Source organism: Grammomys surdaster, unplaced genomic scaffold, assembly GCF_004785775.1.
Source record: "Grammomys surdaster isolate TR1022 unplaced genomic scaffold, NIH_TR_1.0 131, whole genome shotgun sequence".
NCBI classification, from domain to species: Eukaryota; Metazoa; Chordata; class Mammalia; order Rodentia; family Muridae; genus Grammomys; species Grammomys surdaster.
In genome coordinates this window covers 3,657,771-3,682,173 of record NW_021604589.1, presented here as the reverse complement: position 1 = coordinate 3,682,173, position 24,403 = coordinate 3,657,771, and the positions used below count along the sequence as shown (strand labels likewise).

Below are 24,403 nucleotides of genomic sequence, written 5' to 3'. Positions count from 1 at the left end.
TCTCTAGCTATTACTTACCACTTACCACTCTCATTGCACACCATTAAACTGCAGGATGCACAAACACGTTTTACAATTTAATAGACAGCTAAAGTATTGGTGACAAATTGTGAGCAGACAATGTCAAAACATAAGACATTTAGATTCCAACTGCCCCGTTGCTATGAAAAGAGTCATCACTTACTTGCAAAATGAGATTTTCAGTTTTGTAAATATGTTATTCAGTCTATGGAGCTATTATGATTCTCTATCAGCAGGCAAAATTATTACTAAGTAAATGGTCACTGATCAGTGATAATTTTTCTATAGAGACAATGAGGAACTCAGATAAACCAAGAGGGTACAATTTAAAATAATTTTATACTTTGTTTTGAACACATAGTGGTTAACATGTTGCCAGAAGTAGACCTCTCCTGGTACATGTGGTTTATTTTTTGTCTATTATTAAACATGGCCAACTCTCAACTGACCATGAAGAGATGTGACTCATATTTATGCTGGAGAGGCACTAAAGTGGGATTAAAGCATGAGTCATGGAAAATGAAAAATCCTTACCATGTACTTACTTATACATATACATAAATATTCATTGATTTATAAACACTACAGTTCCTGACCAGATGGTCCAGTTTTGACTAGTCCAGGTGCTTGAGGGCCTACTTTGACATTCTGTACTGAATATGCACGTACATTTTACATGCTTCTGGAAAGATAGAAGCAGCATTAATATTAACTGTCTAGTACATAACGGTTATTAAGAAATTAATTTATGTTATTTACCTTCAGTTCTGTTTACATTTGTGGACAATGCTCCACATGCATAGAGAATTTAGGTCCAAGTTTTATGTCATTTTATACTATATCATATCTCATGGTCCTAAAAATCAATTATGAATGTATCTTTATTGCAGTGGCAGAGGTCGAACCTAGTCTTTCTTACATACATTAGGCAAACACACTATCACTCATGCATATCCTTACTCCATGCTCAATCTCTGATGATTTAGTAATAGCCAACTTGATGTCTCAATTGCCATTTATTTTACTATCTTATCTCCTGAGGAGCTTCTCTCCTGCTTATATAAATACGGTGATGATAAATACATTTACATGTGACTATATCGAATGTTCTGAGTAGAGTGAATAGAGGGATACAGACAGGATGGTAATCAAAAACATGTGCAAACCATGTGTGCAAGAACTTTGTCATCCACATTGTATTAATCTCAGTGCCTAAAATATGTGTGGCTGAAGTTAGATGATTAATGTGTCCTTACTCCTGATTAATAAATCAATGAACACTCATGTCCCTCCTACATTAGACCATACATAGCATAGAGCATACCCAGTTTGGGATATAAGGATGAAACTTTACATAAAACATTCAAAAAGTATTTTATTAATTTTTCAACAGTTTGGCAATACACATAGTAAAGTTTAATCACTGTCAACTCCCCAGTAACCTCTTTCAGCACCCCCTCTCCTCCTGAAACTAGTTTTCTCCCAACAAGCCTGACATCTACTTTAATGTCTTTATTTATTGTGTGAACCACTGAGTTTCATAAGGATTGCTTCCATTAGCATGGGTTGGAAGGATTTCATGAAGCTTGGGTAACAGAGAGTTCATGAGTGCAATGGCTAGAATTTTAATACAAGGGAAATGTTGTAATATTATGACATGTGACATAAAGATATGTGACTTGTCTAATATCATAGACCCCCCACCCTGCCCTTTCCTAAAGTATTTAATCAAGCTCTGAAAACTTTAGAACACGTGTATAAATATACATTGTGAAATGTAGGCAGACCTGGATTTCAATCCTGGTGCAAGTATTCTTCCCCACATCTCTAAGCCTGTTTACTCATTTCTAAAATAAGAACATCTTTAGTTGCCCTTTTCAAATATTAAATGAGGACAAGATGAAGCACTACCTGTATAAATTGTTTATTCCAGTTTATACATGGTAGGCACAGAACTTTTTCAAGTTATTGTTATTTTTTTCTATTCATACTGTGGTAGAAAGGACTGTTCACTGAGATGGCAGTTTGTATTAGATTATTCATAAAGACCCATATGAACAGAAGGTGCCAAACATTTAGATGACTCATTATTGGCAACATGTAAGATAAACCAAGGCTGATCACATTTATGACGTACAAAGCATATGTTTGCATGTATGTACATTCTTGTGTTTTTAATAGTTTATCTTATGAATAAGTTAAGATCAAGAAGATCTGAATATGCAGTGATCTGGCTGTTTTGCAATCACTGTCGTTGAACACATTCATTTGGCTCTGTCTTCCTTTTCTTTGGAGGACACCGGAAGAATCCATAGATTGTTGGTAGCAACATGTCACCCTGAAACACACATGCACACACACACACACACACACACACACACACATGAACACACATGTATACAATATACAATAAACTTTATAATTTAACAGACAGCTAAAGCAAATATGACATATATATTAAAATAGTGCAGTTTTAAAATTTTTAAAATTTTTTAAAAATGATAAATCTGTAACAAAAGCCAGTCCCACAACTCATTCAAACACTCTTTTTCTTTCTTTTCTTCTAGCTTAGTCTTCATCTTCATCTTAAACATGTGCAGCAATGTAGAAAACACAGTTTCTTCACAGTTCTTCCAATAGTGTTTGAATTTCACCCACTCCTGTGGCTAATTTGAGAAGGTCTAGGAAAGAGTAAATGGTTTCGTCTGACTGAATGTTATATTTTAGCTAGAGGTAACTTTTAATAGCTAAGCTGCAAGCATTGATATGCTTGACCTGAACTCAAGTCTTTCAGAGATTCTAAGTTATGCCACATACCACATCATTCCAGGTGACTAGTAAATTGTTCTGCAATGTCATACCATCTTCTCGTAGCCACCACCTCCAGCACTATGTCCCAGACATTTTCTTGTTCCTAGGATTCACGTATTTAAGAAGACATCCCTACTGTCTGACATGCTGCCTTTGACTCATGTTTAGTTATCTTGCTTACCATTTATTTGGTTTATAAAAAAAACCACAAGTTTTTTCCTTGCTAAATACAGATAAACCAACTATTAACCTTTCTACTTTTACCACATCATGTTGGGTATTATAGCTAAACTACTGTCTTCATATACATCCCAAACTATGGAGGGCACATGAGAGTTTCTCAGAATTCTTCCTTTCTGAACCTTGCAAACTTATTGTAATTTCAGCAGCTCAGCAAAAATATGACATTTGGAAAATATATGAGTCTCTTTTATCACAAAAGTGAGAGTGAAACACCTTCTTCCATCCTTAGGAGAATAGGAAGGATGCCACAGCACTGACATCATCACAAAATTCCATTACTTCAATTAGTTATTTTTGACCGTTATTTTTTCTGTTATTTTTTTTCTTTTTTTTTTTTTTTTTTTTATTTTTAAAAGTTCCTTTTTAATTTTCTTTTTTTTATTTCTTTTTTTTTTGAACATGAAATGCTTTTTTTTATAGCATGTTTTACAAGGGGAGGGGGTAAGAGGGTCCAGGTGGTGGAAAAGTACAAAATCTTCTTGGCCTGTGCCTTGAAACATGTCATGGTCTATATGGTACACTGCCTTGAATTATGATCTACCTGCAGTTCTTCAGAAGATATGGTACAATGCTTGAGTTATGGTCTCCCTGCTATTCTTAAGAAGACATGGTACTCTGCTTTGAGTCTATCTGCAGTTGCTAAGCAGGATCTTGCAGTTGCCAAGCTTCAGAGGACATTGTGCAGGTGGGGAAAGGTAGGGGGTAAGGGTAAGGGCGAGGGTCCTGGCTTCTGGCATCTCCCCCTTCTCTGTTTAGTTAGAGAAGGCGTCTTATGTTCAATTTTTCTGTTATTTTTGAGATTATAATATAGTTACATAATTTATCCATTCCTTTTACTCCCTCTAAATCCTTTAATCTACCCGATCTTATTTTCTTTCAAATTCATCGCCTCAATTTTCTTTAATAATTGTATGAGAATATGTTCATGCATATGCATATATATTTCTAAATATAATGTGCTCAGTATGTATGATATTACTTGTTTGTATGTTTTCAGGGCTGACCATTTAGTATTAGATAACCCATTGGTGGTCTCTTCCACAGAGAAGACTCTTTTGCCCACTACCAACTTTCCTTAGTTGCCTATAGTTCTTTGTGTAGGATTGGGGCCTCTTAGGATTTGCCCCGCCTACTTTGGCACATCTACTAGTGTTATCCTTGTTATAGAGTAGTAGACGTAATTGTTTATAGACTGTGTTTGCTCTTTGTAGAAAAACCCTTGTCTCCCCAAATGTGAACAGTGATCCTGTAATATAACAACTTAGGATAAATTTTGAGGCAACAGAATTTTCTGTGGCTATATAGTCATACCTAGAAATAAGCACTCTTAATTTTAGGCTTTATCTCTAGGAAGGCAAGAACTTCGTTGATTTGGCTCATGTTCATATACTTAAAACTTGGCACAATGTTTGATTTCTAGTAGGCAATTAGTAAAGAGTCTGTAAATTAATGAACAGTAGTAAAAATAGCCAAGTGGTATTCTTGGTGTAATTTAAGTGGTTATTCATTCATCAGTTTCCTTATTTGACTAATGATGATGACTATTTGGGCCATGCATTATATTAAATATTAAAAGAAGCAAATCATAGTCCTTAACCTTGGGGGTTTATAATCTGGTAGGGCAAAAGCAGTCAGTTGGAATGCTGACGATTAAAATATGTGAAATATAATACCATATCAAGAAGGATGTTAAAGATATTAAATGGCAGTGATGGAGACAGAAGGAAAGGAGGGCAAAGAAAGAGAGACAGACCAGTACTGGGCAAATAGCCTGAAGGCAGAAGAGGATCCTGATCTGAGTCTATGAAGCACACTAAGTAGCTAAGGGAGGAGGAGGTAAAGGTCCTTCCAGGCAATGAGGATCTTCACAGATTGCATTTGGGTAACACTTATAAGATAGGGTAACTTTGTTAGGGTAAGAGAGATAGTCTGGGAAAGTTTTCTTTCCATCATGTTTCAAAAATTGAAAACACATTTCAAGTCAGAAAATTGTATTTATTGATTTCAAGTTAGTTTCCTGACTTTCTGCCAACAGAAAGGTGGTAAGTGTGTTTGTGTGTATGTGTGTTTGTGTGTGTGTGTGTGTCTGTGTGTCTGTGTGTGTGTATCTGTGTGTCTGTGTGTGTTTAGTTTCATTTGTTTGTTTTAGTTTTCAGATATTCACCCTCTCCCTTAAATACAAGGGAAATCAAATAGCATAGGTACCTTCCTATTTGAACCTTACCAGTTGGTTTGCCAACCTCTGAGAAACAGTTACACTGACAATGTTCTAAGCTTTTCATGTAGCATGAAAGACCTGCAGGCTGACTACAGGCTGGCTAGATTGTTTCCTTTCCAACCTGTGGGAACATAGCAGGGTGAATTGAATGGAAACCAGTGAGCTATCAGGCATACTTAATATCCAGTGCAGGTTAAAGAATTATTTTCCTTTATTTATGTTTATGATTATAGCAGGTCAAATTGAATAGCTCAACAGAGGCTAGAATTGTCACTTGTGACTATAGTCTAGAGACCCTAGAAGTGAAAGAATATTTCAGTAGAGAACCAGTGTGGCAACCCCAGTATTCAGGGGCCTCTAACAGATCCATAATTATTTCTATGGTGCAAGGGTACAAAGGAATTGTCTTTAGCCATTATCAAATAGGGTGCTCCATTTCCTACAGAAGTACATTTTCCCCCTACTTCTAAGCCATCTGGACCAACTAAGGCCAGATGGACCATTTCAAGCAGCTGCCAAACTCAGGACAAGTTTAGAATTTAAAACAAAAGTGACCAAAGTCTCACCATGTTTGGTTTTGCTTTATTCCCCATCAAAATGCTTCTAACTAGAGACTGCAGTTAGAGCAACTGAAGGCATTAAGAGTGATACTATAGTTTTAAATAAGATTTGGCTGCATATCTATATTAAAGTTAAGTACACCCTGAGTTGTTTGGAATAATTGGTGGTTAGGTCAGACAAGAGAGACTGGAAGCAGTTTTGTTCTCTAAGTAATCAATGCTTTCGAAGTTCTTGGTGAAAATATTAAACATGGAGATAGTTAAGCTTTGACAAAATGATCTGTAGGCCTTGCCTGACTTAGCCAGGTGTCTGTAAATGTGGGAGAGTTCATAAACTTTCCCTTCTGCCATTTCTCAAGCCACAGCAAATTGAAGAATCATTGATGTGGGAAATATGTGATAAAAATATGCAAGGAGATGACGTGTATGAATTCTCTGGGGATAGAGCTGAAGTGCCATTGGCACTTTAGTTTAAGAATGTTGCTGACAGCCTTTGTAGGAAAGCTGACAGTGGGAGAAGTTACCCAGGCTCTACTTCTTATCAAATTTTGCCAAGACTCATATTGTTTGGAGGTGTTTGTTTGTTTGTTTGTTTGTTTTTGGTGGGGTGGGGTAGTATACAGAGGCTCAAGATTCTTTTAAAATCATTCTCATTCTATTTTGCTAAAATGAGTAATTCTGGATCATACACAATAAATATGGTTGGATTCTTTTTAGAGCACACATAAAAAATGGTCTCTTGTGGTGCACACAAAATAATGTGAGACCCTGTCTTGAATTCTCAGAGTATAGAGAGGAAGGAAGGGGGAATTCTATCTTTGACAATGGTATAAAGATTGAGACAGACATTTTAAAAAAATGGCATGGTCATGCACACCTTTAATCTCAATACTTGGGAGGCAGAGGCAGGTGGAATTCTGTGAATTTAGGGCTATACTAGTCTACATAGGACGTTGCTAACTAGCATAGCAATTTGAGCCCTCACTAGCAACTGAGTAAGCTTTACTTTTTAGTACATCACTTTGTAATATGTATACATCTTTCTCAGAGAGAATCATATATAGGCACTGTTATGTATTCATTTATCTAAAGCTCATTAAAATTATGAATGAAAAGAGATTTTGGTAATATACAATGTAATAGAAAATATTAGCAAGCCATCAACTGATGCATTAATTTTCTATTGCTGTGTAACAAACTTCAGAAGTTGGAATACTCATTTATCAGACTGTAGTTTTGCAGGTCAGATATTTAGTATTGCATGATTGAGCTGTCTGCTCATGATTTTACAAGGCTAAAACACAAAACAGAAAAAATGTGATTAGCATTTCTCTTTTGAATGTCCTTCTCTCACGCAGAGGAAAAAACAATGTCCTTGTGATTGTGAGCAAGAGCATCCATAATTTTTCCCTTACTGTGTCTTGATCTGACCTCTCATTAACCCAACTCCGTGCTCACTGCACCACTCACACTGGTCTGCTTGCTATTTCCTGGTGATGGTACTTTCTGCGATCTCTGAGCCATTATAATAGCTTCATGAGCCTTTAAAAATGTATCCCCAGACCTTCACATCAGTAGGATTTTTTTTCTGCCTTTTTCAAACCTTTATTCAAACTTCCTTCCTCCATGAAGACTCTTCTGTCCATTACATCACCTTTGCAGGTCTTCATTACCACGTTGAGGTAACTCAGTTTTTCAGGGTACATTTATTTCTCCATGATCTGCAGATAGAAATACTGAGATTTACATCAGACAGTATCCTGGTTTATATTTATTCTATGCAATCTAGTACCTTTAATATTACTATAATTCCTGTGAAAAAGATTTGATCTGCCTCATTTCCTATAACAGAACTTAGTTCATAGCATATGTTCAGTAAATATTGGTTAAGAAGTAGGTGTGTACTTCTTCATGGTCTAGTCATTGAGAACTATCCATATAAGCTTTTGTAGGACAGAGAACAAATAAAAAAGAATGCACATGACCAGTGCACTATCTTTAACTGGCTATTCTTTATCACAGACAGCTATGCCTGTGTATGTTATTCTAGTATAATGATAATTTTATAAGGTTTTACTTCTCTGATAGCGAGGAGTGGGGTTTTATTCAGTTTTCTTTAGTAGATAGTCCTGATACAGCTTTCTAACCAAGGAAATAATTAAATAATGGTTTAGATAAGAAAGCATCCAGACAGACTATTTTTACCTCAGCTTTGCTTCCTCAGCACTATCACAAATAATTTGGAGGTTTTGTGGTCTGCTGACTCAAGCACCCATTATCATTTCTCCCTTGCCCAGTTTATTTGAATGCATGCTAATGCTTTCCATTCTGATAAGGTATCCAGAAGCCTTCTTATGTGGACATTCTACAGTACCTCTGATCCAAAAATACAGATGCATACTCTTTCAAAGCAATTCAAATACCAGAAAATTAGCACCCTGTTTGTAAAATTTTGTTGTAATATTATTAGTGGTTTCTGTGGTGTGTGTGTGTGTGTGTGTGTGTGTGTATGTGTGTGTGTGTGTGTGTTTATTAATCATTTTGATTAAGAGACAGTGTTAAGCAGGTTGCCATTTCTCCTTCATATTACGAATGCCTTAGACTATTCCTGAGGTACCCACTACAAGTTCTCACTTGTTGATAAAAAGTGTTCATCCTCAGCAGAGCTGCTAACTAAACCTTAATGCTATTTATTTCCTCCACTGCAAGTCTCAAAACCACCATTTCCATCAATTCACAACTTACCTGATTCTGTTACATCCAATCAACAAGAAAATAGTTAAACAGACTATGTTCTATGCATACGATGAAATGCAAGACGGGGTGAGCTGCAGTCACAAGTAACAAAGTGAATCTCTCATAACTCATATTAATGTTGCCAAGAATGAAAAAATATCACTATGTGACTTTATGCTCTTAAACATTTTTAATCATAAAAATTAATCTATACTGCTCAAGTCATAATTTTTCTGATCTCAGAGTTGCTAGGCTAATTTATATTCCCACTCACAGTGCATGCGTGTTCCTTTTCCCTAAGCATCATACCCAACATTTCTTTTCTTTTATGTTTTCTTGGAGATGGCCATTCAGACTGAGACAAGGGAGTCTTAATTTGAATTTCTACAACAGGCACAGGTATTTTATACCTTCTGTAAGTGTATAGGCCATTTGTACTTCTTTTTTTGAAAGTGTTGAGTTTACTCATGTGGATTGTTAGTTAGGTTTTTGACCTCCGGTCTTTTGATTTTCCATCCTTTGTATTATTTCTGCTGAGAATGGCTTCAGATGTTGTCAGCTCCTTTTTCGCTTTCATATCAAATTCAGGTTTGCTTTCTAGTTATGTAAAAAATGTTACTGGCATTCAGATGTGGGTTGTATTAAGTTTTCAGGTTAATTTTCATAATATAGACATTTTCACCTTGTCAATTTTGTAAATCCATAAGCATAAGAGGTATTTTTTATCTCTCAATGCCTTAAAATTCAGTGAACTTACTGAAGTGCTGTGTCATATGCTGGTTTAGTTTTATTTCAAGCATTTTTATGTTTTGAAGCTGTTGTGAATGAGTTCTTTTTTTCTGATGTCTGAGCAGGTTCCATGTTGTTATATAGAAAAGCTACTGATATTGTATAATTCATTGACTTCCTAAAAGTTATTTCCTTTAGCTTTTAGATTATAATTAAAACATTTCCTCTGTCCCCTTCCTCCTTTCAAACCCTCCCGTATATTTCCCCTTGATTTCTTTCAAATTCATGTATTCTTGTTCATTAGTTATTGATATATACATGTATACAAATCTATCTATCTATCTCTATATCTATCTTTATTTTTATAGATAGAGACATGTCTATCTATATCTATATATATAGAGAGAGACATAGAGAGAGACAGAGAGAGAGATAGAGATAGATAGATAGATAGATAGATAGATAGATAGATAGATAAATAGATAGATAGAGAGAGAGAGATAGATAGATAGATAGATAGATAGATTTCTAAATACACCCTGATCACTCTGTACATCGTTACTTGCATGCAAGTTTTTAATACTGACCAGCTGGTTTTAGATAAACAATTGATGTGCTCTTCCTTGGGAAGATGATGTCTCCCACTCTTAGCTCTTGTTACTTTCTTGTAGTTCTTTTCTAGAGTTAAAGCCTCATGAACTTTTCCTCCATTTGCTTTGTTCTAGCTATTGTTGTTGCCCTTGTTCAGCTTTCATTTGGACAGTCATGTTGGTGAGACTTCATGGCTGTAGCTTCATATATTCCTAGGAAACACAACCTCACACAAAAATCCCTGATCCTCTGGTTCTTACAATGTTTCTGTCCCTTCTTAGGGGATGATCTCTGAGCCATAGGTGTAGAGGTGTTTTGTAAATGTATCACTAAGAACTGGGCTTCACAACACTGCATTTTGATTGTTGTCATTTTTTGTAATGGTCTCCATCTATTACAGGAGAAGTTCCCTTGGTGTGGGCATAAGAACGAATAGTTTATTTAGAAATTATGCTGGTTTAATAAAATAGTGGTTGTAGGTTCTATTCTTTGATCCGTGACTTCACTACCCCTAGCAGTCGGCTAGATTTCCAGTATGAGGAATAGTTTCATTCTTATTGTGTAAACCTAAAGTCCAATTACAGAGCTGTCAATTACCTCCAAAATATGAAGACCACTATTACAGTTTTATGGTTGCTGTGCCTTGCTGGTCATCACTATGGTTCATAGGCACCATAGCTGAGTGACTCTTGGTTGCTTCTCTAGCTTGAAAGCTTGCATAGCTCCTTCTAATATATGAAAGCAACCTAGTCCTCAGAAAAGACTCTTTTTTCTTTCATTACTTTTAGTTATTTTACAGTCCAGCCATTGTGCACCTCCCAGTCCCTCCCACAGTTCCTCATCCCGTTCCTCCTCCCCCATCTCCAAGAGGATGTCTACCCCCTACACTAGGGCTCCCCACTCCCTGGGGCTTCAAGTCTCTAGAGGGTTAGGTACATCTTCTCCCACTAAGGGCAAACCAGGCAGTCCTCTGCTATATAAGTGTCAGGAGCCTCAGACCAGCTCTTGTATACTGCCTAATTAGTGGCTCAGTATCTGAGAGATCTCAGCAGTCAGGACTGGTTGAGACTGCTGGTCTCCCTATAGGGTCACCCTTCTCCTCAGCTTTTTCCGGCCTTTTCCTAATTCAATCACAGGGTTTCTTGACTTCAGTCCAATGATTGAGTGTAAGTATCTGCATTAGTCTCAGTCAGCTGCTTGTTGGACCTCTCAGAGGACAGCCATGCAAGTCATATGTTAGATCCTCTGGGTCTTGTGTCTGAGACACATTGTATCTCTGGGAGACAACAGCAACATGCTATATATTTTTGAGAGTCAATTGGACTCCTCTGAAAAACAACACAAATGGGGATATCTCATGCCTGGTATTTGGGATTTGGTTAGATAGTCCTTCTTAGGATTGCCATTGCTGTGAAGAGACACCACAAGCAAGGCAACTTTTATAAAGCCTAACATTTGATTGGGGCTGGCTTAGAGTTTCAGAGGTTTGGTCCATTACCATCATGACAGGAAGCATACCAACTTGCAAGCAGACATGCTGCTGGAGGAGCCAAAAGTTTAACATCTTGATCCAAAGGCAACCAGGAGGAGACTGGCTTTTTCACACTAGGCAAGCTTGAGAATTTAGGACCTCAAAGCCTCACCTCCACAGTAACAAACTTTCTCTAATAATGCCACACCTCCTAATAATGCCACATCCTATGGGCCAAGCATTCAATCACATGAGTCTATGGGGGCTAAACCTATTCAAAGCACTGCATATTCTAAGGCTGTTTTAGGGAGCATTGCCAGCCCAAGTTATATAATTTATATGTTTATATCGATACACATAGACTGGTTTTTTTCCCTTCACCTTAGTTATTTTTCTCATTTCCATGTTCATTGTTAGATGATTACTCTATAGAAACATTCCAGAAATCTACAGAGCAATTGTTCCATTTTAATATCTTGATATGTAACTATAGTATCTGTCAACCCTCAAACCATTTCCTCAGTTCTAACATTTTGTTAGACTTTGTTGAAATACTCTCTCAGTATATAATGACTTGAAAAGTATCTCAAGACCGTAAAGCTAGAACAATAGTAGGGCAAACTCAGTTTGACAGGGGGAAGAGGAATGGGATGAGGAACTGTGGGAGGGACTGGGAAGTAGGCAATGGCTGGACTGTAAAAAAAATAAAAGTAATGAAAGAAGAAAGAGTCCTTTCTGAGGACTAGGTTGCTTTCCCTGTTTCAAAAACCATCTTCTTTTTTTCTAATATATAACATCTCAAAATAAGTTTTAGTATATGTCAAGGTTTGTTTTGATCAGGATAAAGGATAATATCTGTATTGATGGTATAGTGGAAAGCCTACTTGACTTCTAGGATAAAGGGTAAATCTGACCCCTGTTATTCCATCTTGATGAAAGGTAGAACTCACTGATATTATTTTGAATTTTAATTTGGTTATAAAATTTAACACATTAATAGAATGCAAGTAAATGCAAGATGACAATTTAGATAATTGAAATAATTATCAGAAATGCCATGAACTTATAAATGCTAAGAATATGGTTGTTTTAATCAATGAAGATTAAATTTATTAAATACACAGTCTTTGAACTCAAAGTCTGTGGATAAATTTTTATGAAGGAATTAATACTTGGTGTGCATAGTCATGAATATTTATATCCTAAAGGAGAAATCAGTTTTGCTCTAAAAATGTTTCATCAAAAGATCTGTTTTACAATACCAACCAACCACAGCTCCCAGGGTCCTAACCACCAGCCTGGGAGCACTTATGGAGGGATCCAGGGCTTCAGCTGAATATGTAAGAGCGGAGGGCCCTGCTGGGCACAGGTGGAAGAAGAGATCCTTGACCTCATGAAGGCTGGACGCCCCAGGGGGTGGGAATTTTGAGGGTGGGGAAGTGGGAGTGGGGGGGGGTAGGTGGGGGTTACATCCACGGAGAAGAAGGAGGAGGGGTAAGGGGGGGGGGGGCCGCCGGGGGGGGGGGGGGCTGGGGGTAAGGGGATAACATATGAAATGTAAATAAAACATCCAATAAAAAAAAGATCTGTTTTAAAGTAACATATCTTAATGTGTTTAAACTTATAATTGCTCCAGATTATTTTTTATGTTATTATATTATATATATTATTATATTATTATTATGTTATATTATTTTTCATGTTAACTGCTTTGAGGAAAGGAACTGTGTCTCCTGTTCAACAATACCTCGCCGCATGTCATATTTTCACACCTGCTCCTGTGGATACTGCCATACACTCACAGTTAATCACTTTAATAAAGCTCAAGCAGGAATGAGGAGGTAAAACCAGAAATAAATAAGAGATGGGTAAATATAAATGATGCTTTTATTTCCTCAGAAGGTGTGATGAGAGATAAGAGCCATACACAAGCTATGTAAATATACAGGATACGCTGAGCCCTGTATGTTTCTTTCTCTGTTCCAACTATCCCTAGGCCCAGGCCTGGAAGCTTCTAGCCTCCGTACAATCTAATCTTTCTAGCTGACCGATTGAACTTGGTTTTTCTCAGCTTCTGCTTGAATTGCTCTTCTTGGCCTCATACTAACTTTTACAATCTATTCTAATCTTCTGGCTCCTTCTCATTCTCTGGCTTGTTCTGTCTTCACCTGTGTCTAGCTTGTTCTCTATTTGCAACCTGTCTCTGTAAAACTGTCCCTGTAAAACTGCTATACACATGCATTGCCACCACCTTTTTCTCTCTTGCTGTTCTTAAATCACCTATCTTTCCTCTTTGTTTTTGTGAGAGTTGGGCACATCTTATTCTATCAAATCTTTCTCAGATTTGTCACTTTGCCTGCCACTCAATTAAGTATCTCTTTCAATCATGGCTGCTTCCTTCAACATCTAACCTTACCTTCATTGTTAGGGCTTAAAAGTGTGAGCTAAGTACATATCCGATTCCAAGCCAGATCATACTGTAATCCATGTCATGTTTGCATTCTGGCCAGATCATAGAGTCCTAGATCTTTGGGTGTGATCCCTTGCCTAAGCAACCATGTTGTTGGATTAAAATTCCTGTACAAGTATGCACTAAAGATATGGGAGAAGGGGAGGGGTCATTTGTTAGACTACAAGATTGATTGTATCAAGTGGTGATCTAGAAAAATAAAGAACTGTAAACTCCTCCCATCAATCCAGAAGGAGATAACAACTTCCTATGGATCTGTTAGCCTCTTCTTTGGTTCTCTGTCCCTCTCTTCTACTTGCCTTTGTACTTGCCTTATTCCCCTACTAGACAATTTTTGCATTTTAGACAGTTACTATATACTACTTACACTCAAATCCTCACTATTCTAGAGAAGGTACACCATAGGAGAGAAAAAAATGCTTATAGGGTTAATGAATAAAAGCATCCACTTCACCCCAAATCATTGGAATCTTCTGGATAAATATTTAAAACTTATAAATGGTTTGAAGACCAGGCTACTGACAAGAAGTAGAAATGTTCACTACTTAAAAGATTAACAACTTTGTTTCCCAGCAAGGCTTTGGTAAAACATATTGCAATTATGCATAGGTTAATTCCTCTAATTCTCTGGTCATTTAGATTTGACCATAATTACTAGCCACTTGAAATACAACTTCTAAGTTACAATTCTCCACAATCTATCTCAAGGGGAAAAAATCCATATAGGCAAGTACCAGGGTCTTATTTTTATTCAAAAGGTTAATTAAATGAATGAATCTTTGTGTTTGAATATATTTTGCATGGAATCTGGAATAAATAATTTAAATGAGTTTGAATCAAATCAATGTGATATTAAATGAATATTAAAGCTTTGGAAGTAAGTTAAAAACTTGTGTTCTATTAATTATGTAGCAAATTTAACCTGAGAAGACAGGAACGCTGAGAAAGATTCTAAAATCCTCCTAGAATTACTAGTACCTCATTATAAATCATCTTGTAAAATTCACAGTGTTCACTGTGACAGCTTCTGAAAATCGGAGCAATGGTTAGCACTTAAGTAAACCTTTGGAATTGAAAGATGAGGACACAAATATTCACTAAGAAAATTAAGACAGTCAGACGTGGACTCTGAATATATATATTTGGCAGATAGAAGAACTGAAAGTCTTTCCATGGAGAGCTTTTAGATGGAGCAAAAAGTGACACCATCCATCAGGAACTTTTTCCATAACCTTTGTGTGTCTGTGACATTGTGTAATGGCAGATTATGAGCAGTATTGTTCTTTTGTCAGCAAATAAGTTAAAGAAAATATAAGAGCCAAAGGAGTGCATTATTGTTCAAAATCAAATATGCTATTCAAGAATACAATGTAAACTTCAAAGTATAAGAAAGCAAGTGCATGTACCTAAAAATGTTCTTCTGTTCTTTATGTAAATTAGTTAAATCATATGAGATGATCTCTCTTGTTATGTCTATTGTAAACTTCTCCTAAGGAATTATTATAAGTGTTGTGTCTCCAAATCTCAAACCATGGGGAGCAAATACTGCAGTTTGAATTGAGAATAAAAAGAAGTCCTCACCACAAAAACACATAATACAACACTGTTCCTGGTCCATTTGTGCCCACCTGAGATTGACTCAAACTAGAGCAAACAACAAAACAAAATAGTGGTGTCTATATCAAAGGGTCATAGAAATTAACTAAATGATTTCCCATTGAAATAAAGTAGTATTGAATTATAAATTATATAGTAAATTTTATCTCTTTGGGCCTATGTTGATCATACATTACATATTATATCTCATATGTTAAATGACTGAGAGATTAGGAACAACTGTTTCAGTCAGATGGATGGAATATCAAATAATTTATAGACACATTCTGTGCAAAGAAGTAGATCATATCTCCTCATTAAGTGAGGGCTTCTCATAACAATTTCTTTCCACCCTGGAACAGTGATATACACCTCTAATCTCAGCATGCAAGGGGCAGTGGCAGGCCTATCTCTGTGATTTTGAGACCAGCCTGGTGTACATAGTGAGCTCTAGTCTAATTAGTGCTATTTAGTGAGAGTCTGTCTCAAAAACATCATTTAGTTATAAAGAACACGTATATAAAGAGAGGAAAGTACAGAATGGAAAGACGTGGTACGTACTACCTACACTAATGGTAAGTCAAGTGGATAAGTTGTGATATGATGTGATGGGATGTTTTATATGGTGCAATGATAATGACACTTACCGCTGCAGTCTTCGCATAAGTCCATAATCTTGGTTTAAATATGAGACAAATATTTAATAACTATAAATCGAGAGACATTGTAAAAAAATTCTGACCAATATTCCTTAAATCTATCAAAGTTATGGAAAAAAGGAGTATTTACAGGAGAAAAGTAGAGTCTAAAAAACTCACAAAGGCAGTCTAAAAACAGATAATGATGAAATATAATGCAGCATTTTAGAAGAAACCCCTGAATGACAAAATCATATGCTAATCTTAGGTTCTATGTTCAGTTGGAAGTTGTTCTCAAGGGAGCAACAGTGGCGTGTGTCACACACACACACACACACACACACACACACACACACACACACACGAAGTAGAAATAGCTGCCTAGAGGTCCACCATGTAAGTAATGTGGAAGTAGATCAAGGAAAAAAGTTTTCTCCATAATAAAGAATGAAGAGCAGGGTAGATCAGTACCTATCCACTAGACGTAGAGGTATATTATCATAAAATATGTAAACTTGCCATATTGATATAGGATATGGTCTTAATTTGAAACACAAATACTTAGTACTTCTGAGAACATGCAAGTCAAAAGTCCCTTATCCACACTTCTAAAATTCCCCAAACTCTGAAAACCAAAAGGTTTCCTATAGCTCAGTTGGCAGCAAATCTGCTGGAAACTGATGGGAGACTAATTATAGCTTTTACATATCCCATTTAGTGTGAATATTCATACTGTTTTCCAAAGAAATATTAATGTGTTTGATTACAGGGTCTTCCCCAAGCCCCACTAGGAGTAAGTAATGTGTAATATATATTTATATGCTACAGTATTACCTTAATAAAATTTGAAAAACTCTGGATTGCTGTGCATAATAGCTCCCATGAGGTTCATAAGGAATAAGTTTATAATAGTAAATATATTGAAGTACATAAATGTCAAATTCTATACAGCTCTGAAAGCAAGAGCCACAAAAGTAAAAAGAAGAAGCCAAAAGGAAACCCTTTGAAACACTGGGAGTGATATATGCCCACCTCATTAATAATACATTATTTTTGCATTATGTTTATATTTTGTAAATTTCCTTTGCATGCTTTATTATTATCTTAACCACAAAATAAATCTTAGCAGTAAGCCTGGAAAACATTGTTACAATTATTTTACAGAAAAGAGAAGTAACTAGAGAAGGCTCATCAAAAATAGGGTCTTGCTTCCAGAGCTGCTAACAACTAGTGCCTTTAACCTGTGCATGTAGTATCTCTGATGGTAAAGGATCCCAGGACTCTCTAAGGCCCTCTTTTTTGTTGTAGTTCATTTTGTTTTTACTATTAAAATTTACTGATATTAATAGTCAAATTAGAAAGATACATTTCATATATAATTGGAAGACAATAACCACAATATCCTTAGGAGAGAGGTACCCAACCTTTCTAATACTGAGACCCTTTAATACAGTTCCTCATATTGTGGTGACCTCCAATAATAAAATTATTTCTGTTGATGTTTAATAACTGTAATTTGCTACTATTATGTATCATAATGTAAATATCTGTAGTACAATAGTCTTAGATGACCCCTGTGAAAAGTCATCCATCTTCCAAAGGTTTCTCAACCCATAGGTTAAGAACCAGAGCCTTATGATAATGCCCCGTGGAACATAGGTGCTCATTAAGCACCTGCTGACTGAATAAACTGATTCTACAACATTTAGTGAGGCAATCTTTTGCAAGTTCTAAAAATTTTAAGGTTAAAACATCCTTGAATCTGAGTCTCTTACTGGCTGTACGTACCCATGGCCAAACCAGTTATTATATTAACTGTCACTAATGTCCCTATGTACTCTAGAATGTGTTTTGTACATAAAGTTTCCTATAATATATTTTATAAGGACAATTTCCTCTCTTTCCTTTAAATTTCTGCCAATCTTCCTCAGGGAATAACCCAAGTTTTCTTTCCCAGAAAGTTTTTATAGCAACCATGACCCTGATGCTGAGAAATATGAAACTATAAACCACATATCCTGTGGAGGGAAGGAGCCATCGTGTTCTTAGTATAGAGCATAGAACTTGGCATGAAACAAAAGCTCAATTCCTATTTATTAAATGGATCACTAGAAGAACTATAGGAAAATGGGTAAATTTCTCACTGAGGGAAATGCCACATCAGAGGAAAGGAATAAACAACATTTGATTACTTAAACTGACTCTGAACACTTTATAACTTATTTTTTCATGCAATGTAATTGGTTATGTTTTTTCTACTCAGTGACAATGTTTCCCTCTTTTAGGTTTTAGTGTGGGAGACTAGTCAAAATAATCAAAATTAACCCTTCAGTTCCAGCACTCTCCGTCTCTGTGCGTTCTATCCCTTAAACACAGTCAAACACTCTTAGCAATTCCAAGGCTTTTGTTGCTTTGTGTCTCAGTGTTTCTATTGCTGTGAAGAGACAGAATGAACAAAGCAACTCTTAGGAAGGAAACTATTTCATTGGGGCTGGCTTACAGTTTCAGAGGTTTATTTCGTTAGAACCATGACACAGGCAGACATGGTACTGGGAAAGTAGTTCTATATCTTGATCGGCAGGCAGCAGAAAGAGACTGTCTGTCACACTAGGCATAGTTTGAGCATATATGAAACCTCAAAGCCTGCCTCCACAATGGCATACTTCCTTCAACAAGGCCATACCTACTCTACTATAAAATGCCAGTTCCTATGAGCCAAGCCATTCAAACACATGAGTCTATGGGGCCCATTTCTATTCATAGTACCACATTTTTGTAAGATTTCAAACTCTTCAAATGCTTGAGAAATCCCACCATAAGTCCTGTTTTATATAAATAGGAGGAAAACTCGGTATTATTTAAGTGAATTCCCATTTATTGACTTTCGACATTTGTGTGTGTGTGTGTGTGTGTGTGTGTGTGTGTGTGTGTGTGTGTGTTTCTTTAATGCAAAGGTTTTCATGTAGCTTTTTAAATGTTATATTACTTGATAGAACTGTTGGGATAATCCGGGCAGTTTTGGCACATGCCTTTAATCCCAGCACTTGGGAGGCAGAGGCAGGCGGATTTCTGAGTTCGAGGCCAACCTGGTCTACAGAGTGAGTTCCAGGACAGCCAGGGCTACACAGAGAAACCCTGTCTCAAAAAACCAATAAAAAAGAACTGTTAGAATAATAAGAAGAAATCCTATAAAATATGTGCAAATGTTTATAATAAAAAATGATGTTGTCAAGTGATGACTTGTCCAGAACCCACATTTCATGGGACAGCTTCACATATTTAGTGATCCAATTAGTTTCCTTGATAGGAAGACTACTTTATAACTTCGTCCTGGCCAAAGCAGAACTTTGCCTTTGCATTGTCAGGACACAGTGACAACCAAACCATAGAAAGCAGAGATACATTTTAAGTGACTATTGATTTAATTTTGTTTCAATTTATAATTTAGCTCACATAGCATCGACTTTCCTTATGATATTGTCACATATACTTTCTATTGATGCCCCTATTACTCCCCCCATTGTGTTGGTAGTAAGGTAAAGAGCCTTTCTTGAATGTTCTACTATTTTACTGAGAGATAATGGATACAAAGCAAAGATGCTTAGTGAAGGAAATGTACAATGCCTTGCCATGTTTGTCTGGAAGGAACTTAACATGTGGTAATCTGAGGAAATGCATGTATTGCACCATATGGAAGGGCTATTGAACACATGAAGAGTCAACATGTCTGTTCTATCATATATAGTACATTTGCCATTGAATTTCCTTCTTTTCCTTTTTAATGGAGAAGTATATACAGGTATAAATTAAAATCCCCAAACACCTTAAGCATTGCATACAAACTATATGTGCACATTACAGATCAAGATACAGAACATTTCTAGTACCTTCACAAGTTCTGATTCCTATTCAGATCAATACCTCCCCACAGAGGTACAGAGATTTCTTATGTAACATTTTTCTGTTATCTTCTTCAATTAGCTTAAGTAACATTTTATAGAATATGTTCTTTCATGACTAGCTACTTTCAGAAAAGCTCATTTTCTGAGATGGAGTCATATTGATGTATATTTGTGTACTTACTTCTGCTTTTCCTTTGGTTCTCCATGGTTCTCTTGATAAACGCCACTTCCAGGTTGTAGGCTATTCTGTCTTGCATCCTCTATCAAAAGTTGTTGTGTTATTTGTTGGACATATTCACTCTGTGAGAATATATCTATAAACCAAATTGTTGGGCTGTAGCATATGAATATATTTAATTCCAGTGTATGTTGAAAGTGTTCTCAAGTACTTCAAGCAATTTCCTCTTTCTAAGCAATATACTAGACTTACTAATACTTCACATATAAGCCAACACTCATTACTGTTAGTTTTTACTTCATGCTCAACCACCCAGGCTATTTTGGTAGCCTGTCCTGGTTTTACCTAGTATACCTCTGATGCCTAATCATGCTGAGAAAGCATCTCTATGTGTGTGGTATCCATTTAGTTATCTTTTATAAAGTGCTTGTTCTATGTTTGTGTCAGTTATTTTATTATGAAACACAACTACATTTGAATGCTTATAGCCAAGTAGTCTGTTGAGTTCTACATGATTGACCTAAAACAATCTAATGAGCTTTATCATGGGCAATGGTTTGTGCTGTTTTAGAAGTTCTTTGTAATAACTGTAAAGCAGTGATGAGAAAAGGACTATTTTCTTCACAATTAGAATTCTATATCTTCAGCTTTCTTCCCTGAAGATTTTATCATGGGGGCAATGAAATTGCACTCAATTTTTTATTCAAATAAAGCACATAATATACATGGATGAAATGTCATAATACAACATATTATTTTATATGCTTATTTACCTGAGTTTGAGCTGTGTGACATTACTATGAAGATTCTGGTAACTCTTTGCCTCTTTAAATAGGAATCATAAGAATATTTGCCTAGTAATTTTTTACTGATCACTTAAACTATAGAATGAATGTTCTTTGAGTAATGACCCATTTAGAGCAAACAACCAGTGAGTGTTCACTACTGACACTATTCTTGAGCTATGATATCAAGTTCTTATTGTATCTGTTAAATCAAGGACAGAACATTAATAAATTTAGAAATAATTGACCTATTGAGATATTGATTAGCCTATTGACTAGGCAATAACTGAATTGAGGTCTAAATCACTAGGCATGGCTCTGTGAAATGAACACTGAAATGATTGCTGAAGCCTGTTGTAAATATTCTTTCAGGTCCATGTGGTTTTGAGAACCCAGAATACACCTAATGATTTCATGAGTAGTTCATGAGTTAGAAGGGATCAGACATATTATGCGTATTCATGACTAGTTCTAGTTCTGGGAAGGAACCAAAAATATATGAGAAAAAGAGTAGCTTCTTTTCCAAACATCCTCAAACCCAGGAAGAGTTTAATAGTATAGGACTTGGGTTCAATGAGAGTCATTTTGTGAAACATATAGAATATTCCATAAAAGTTAGATTCAAGGGAATTCTGATGGCTAGAAAAAGCAAGTCCAAAGTGGTAGGGGAGGAGATCTCCTAAAAGAATCTCTTCCCTGCCAGTAACTTATGAGAAACTATAAGCTTTTTCTCTCATTAGTACCATCTTCCTAGGCCAGGTGCCTGGCAGTTCTTCTACTAATGAGAATCTGTTCTTCCTAATACAGAAAAAAAAAAGTCTTCATCTCTATCCCTTTGCATGTGCCAGTTGAATGTCAGAAACAATTTTTTAGGAAACAATCACTTTAAGTCACAGACAGGAAGGATCATTCAGTGGTCCAGCTCTTTGCCCAGTAGATACAATGAGGCCAGGGAAGCGTCCCAACTGCCTGCTCTTCTTATCCTAACTGGATAGATTTAGAAAGGAATCACACCTATCATTTATCATAAATATTAAGATATTGGATTCCCATAATTGTTCATGTAAAAATGTATGATTTGCATTCAGCCATGATTTTTTACAGTGCATCTAATCATAAATATGTGGATTTCTTGCTATATCTTTCTGCTACATGGTTTTAAGATAATAAACGTTGAAAATTATTTAGCTACAAAGAAAGGCCAACTTAGGGTTTGGGTTTTGGTAGTCTTATTTGGGTGGTATTGGCAATAAAACAAATTCCTGCTTATATATCTGTGATATTTTCCCTTAGAATTTATGGCCTGGTATGTTAACATGCTCATTGCTTTATGATAGTATATGTGATATACTATTACCTAGTATGCCAATCTAATCAACTGAGCCTCTAAAAACAAGTGGATATCTCTAACTAGTGTGGAAAAAAATCAGAAAGATACAGGGACTAGACATCTATCTTAGTTGGTATATTGCTTGCTTAATATGTATGAGACCCTGTGTTGGAGTACAGACCTTCATAAAGTCTATGTATGGTGGTATACTCCAGAGGTGGAGGCAGGAGGATTGGTAGTTCAAGGTCATCTTTCACTACATAGTCACCTTACCCTGAACTAAATGAAAGCACACCCCAAAAAAACCTCAGAGAATTTCAAAGCACAGAGGATATTGAGCTTTTGTTTATAGATGGAGAACACTATGAGAGACCCATAGATACCTTTTGTCATAAGGAGGTGTGAGTGGTTCTCTTCTCACAAAGATCAACCAAAAAGGTATTTCTCTCCCACAAGAAATTGTATCCTGCCCATTGGAATGAGCTTGGAAGGAGACTTAAAGATTCTAATGTGAGCACAGCTTGCTGATACATTGATTTTAAACCTGAGAGACTCTATAAACACACTAGAACATGTTATGTCAGGTTTCCAGCCTACAGAAATGAGCTAACAAATGTATTGTTTAACCCACCAAACTTATGCCACGTAACACATATGGTACAGAATAACAGAAGATCAATATCCCAGATTTTACTCACAGTTTCTCTTAAATAACAATGAGGGAAGATAGGGTAGAGAAACCTAAATCATCTGGTAAATACTCAAAGATTAGCTCAGGTTATCCAAAGCCATCTCACTAGGAAGAGATTTAATTTACCATCTTGATAGCAATTGTCATAATATAATTAGGGTAGGGAATAACAAATACGAAGTATGTCGGTTAGAAGCTAATGGTTCACTAGATGCCAATCTAGTTTGCTAATCATTTCCATTTAAAGGTGAATCCTAGCAGAAATGTTATTTTGCTGTCTGCTTTCTTCTTAGCTTATATAGAACTCTTCTGCCTTTCAGAAACAATATGAGTAAGGTCTAGGCAAGCCATAACAGCTCTGACTGTGAAATGGAAACAAGTTGATATCACACATCCTTGCTACAAAAATGCACTATTAAAACTTAGGCAGCATAGGCAAGCTGTTACAAAAGGAGAAAGTAGCATCAGGAGACAAACTCTTAAGCCATTCCAGAAATACAGAGAAACAAAATAAATGAATAGAGGGATCGCTAAAGAGAAATAAAGTGGGTCCTGATTCCTCTTTGTTAGTAGTATAGTTTGGGTATGAAATATTCCCCAATTATTGTCTGCAACAGGTTTGGCTCTTAGCCTGTGATACTATCCAGAAATGATGGGGACTAGTTGAACAAAGTTAAATCATTGGATCATACTTTTGAAGATAATTTGGAGATCTTTGACTCATCTCACTATCCCTGCTTACTAAACAGGCCGCATCTACCACATCTTCCTACTATAATGCGCTTTACCAACAAAGTCCCCAAGCAAACTGGGTCAAGTGACCATTAACTAAAACCTCTGAATCCAGGAGCTAAAATGTTTCTTTCCCTCTTTCCATGAAAATGGAGGTTACTAAGCAAGCACATTACCAAATGAGCTACAGTTCCAGACCCTTTCTTCTTTTAAAGTTGATTTAACTCAAGTATTCTTTAAAACAGGAAAACAACAGAGCTGAGAAAAATCTAGTTCAGTTGTACTCATTCCACAGTTTTTATTTTTTTTAATTTTTTTATTGGATATATTATTTATATTTCAGATGTTATCCCCTATCCCATTGCCCCCCCCCGCCCAGGAATCCCTTGTCCCATCCCCCCTCCTCATGCTTCTATGAGGATGTGTCTCCCCCACACACACTCCCACCTCCTCACCCTCAAATTCCCCCACACTCAGCATCCAGCCTTCACAGGACCAAGGACTTCCTCTCACATCTATGCCCAACAAGGCCTTCCTCCCCTGCCTATAGAGCTGGAGCCATGAGTCCCTCCCTATGTGCTCCCAGGCTGGTGGTTTAGACCCTGGGAGCTCTGGTTGGTTGGTATTGCTGCTCTCCTCATGGGGCTGCAAACACTTTCAGCTCCTTGAGCTCCTTTTCTCTAGCTCCTCCAATAGGAAGC

At 36.4% G+C, this 24,403-nt stretch overlaps 1 protein-coding gene across 2 annotated transcripts in view; it reads left to right on the top strand.

Moving 5' to 3' along the window:
* Glra2 (glycine receptor alpha 2) overlaps positions 1-24,403 on the top strand; it is a 184,203-nt gene that overhangs the window by 74,620 nt on the left and 85,180 nt on the right. The gene's annotated exons all lie outside the window — the stretch shown is intronic.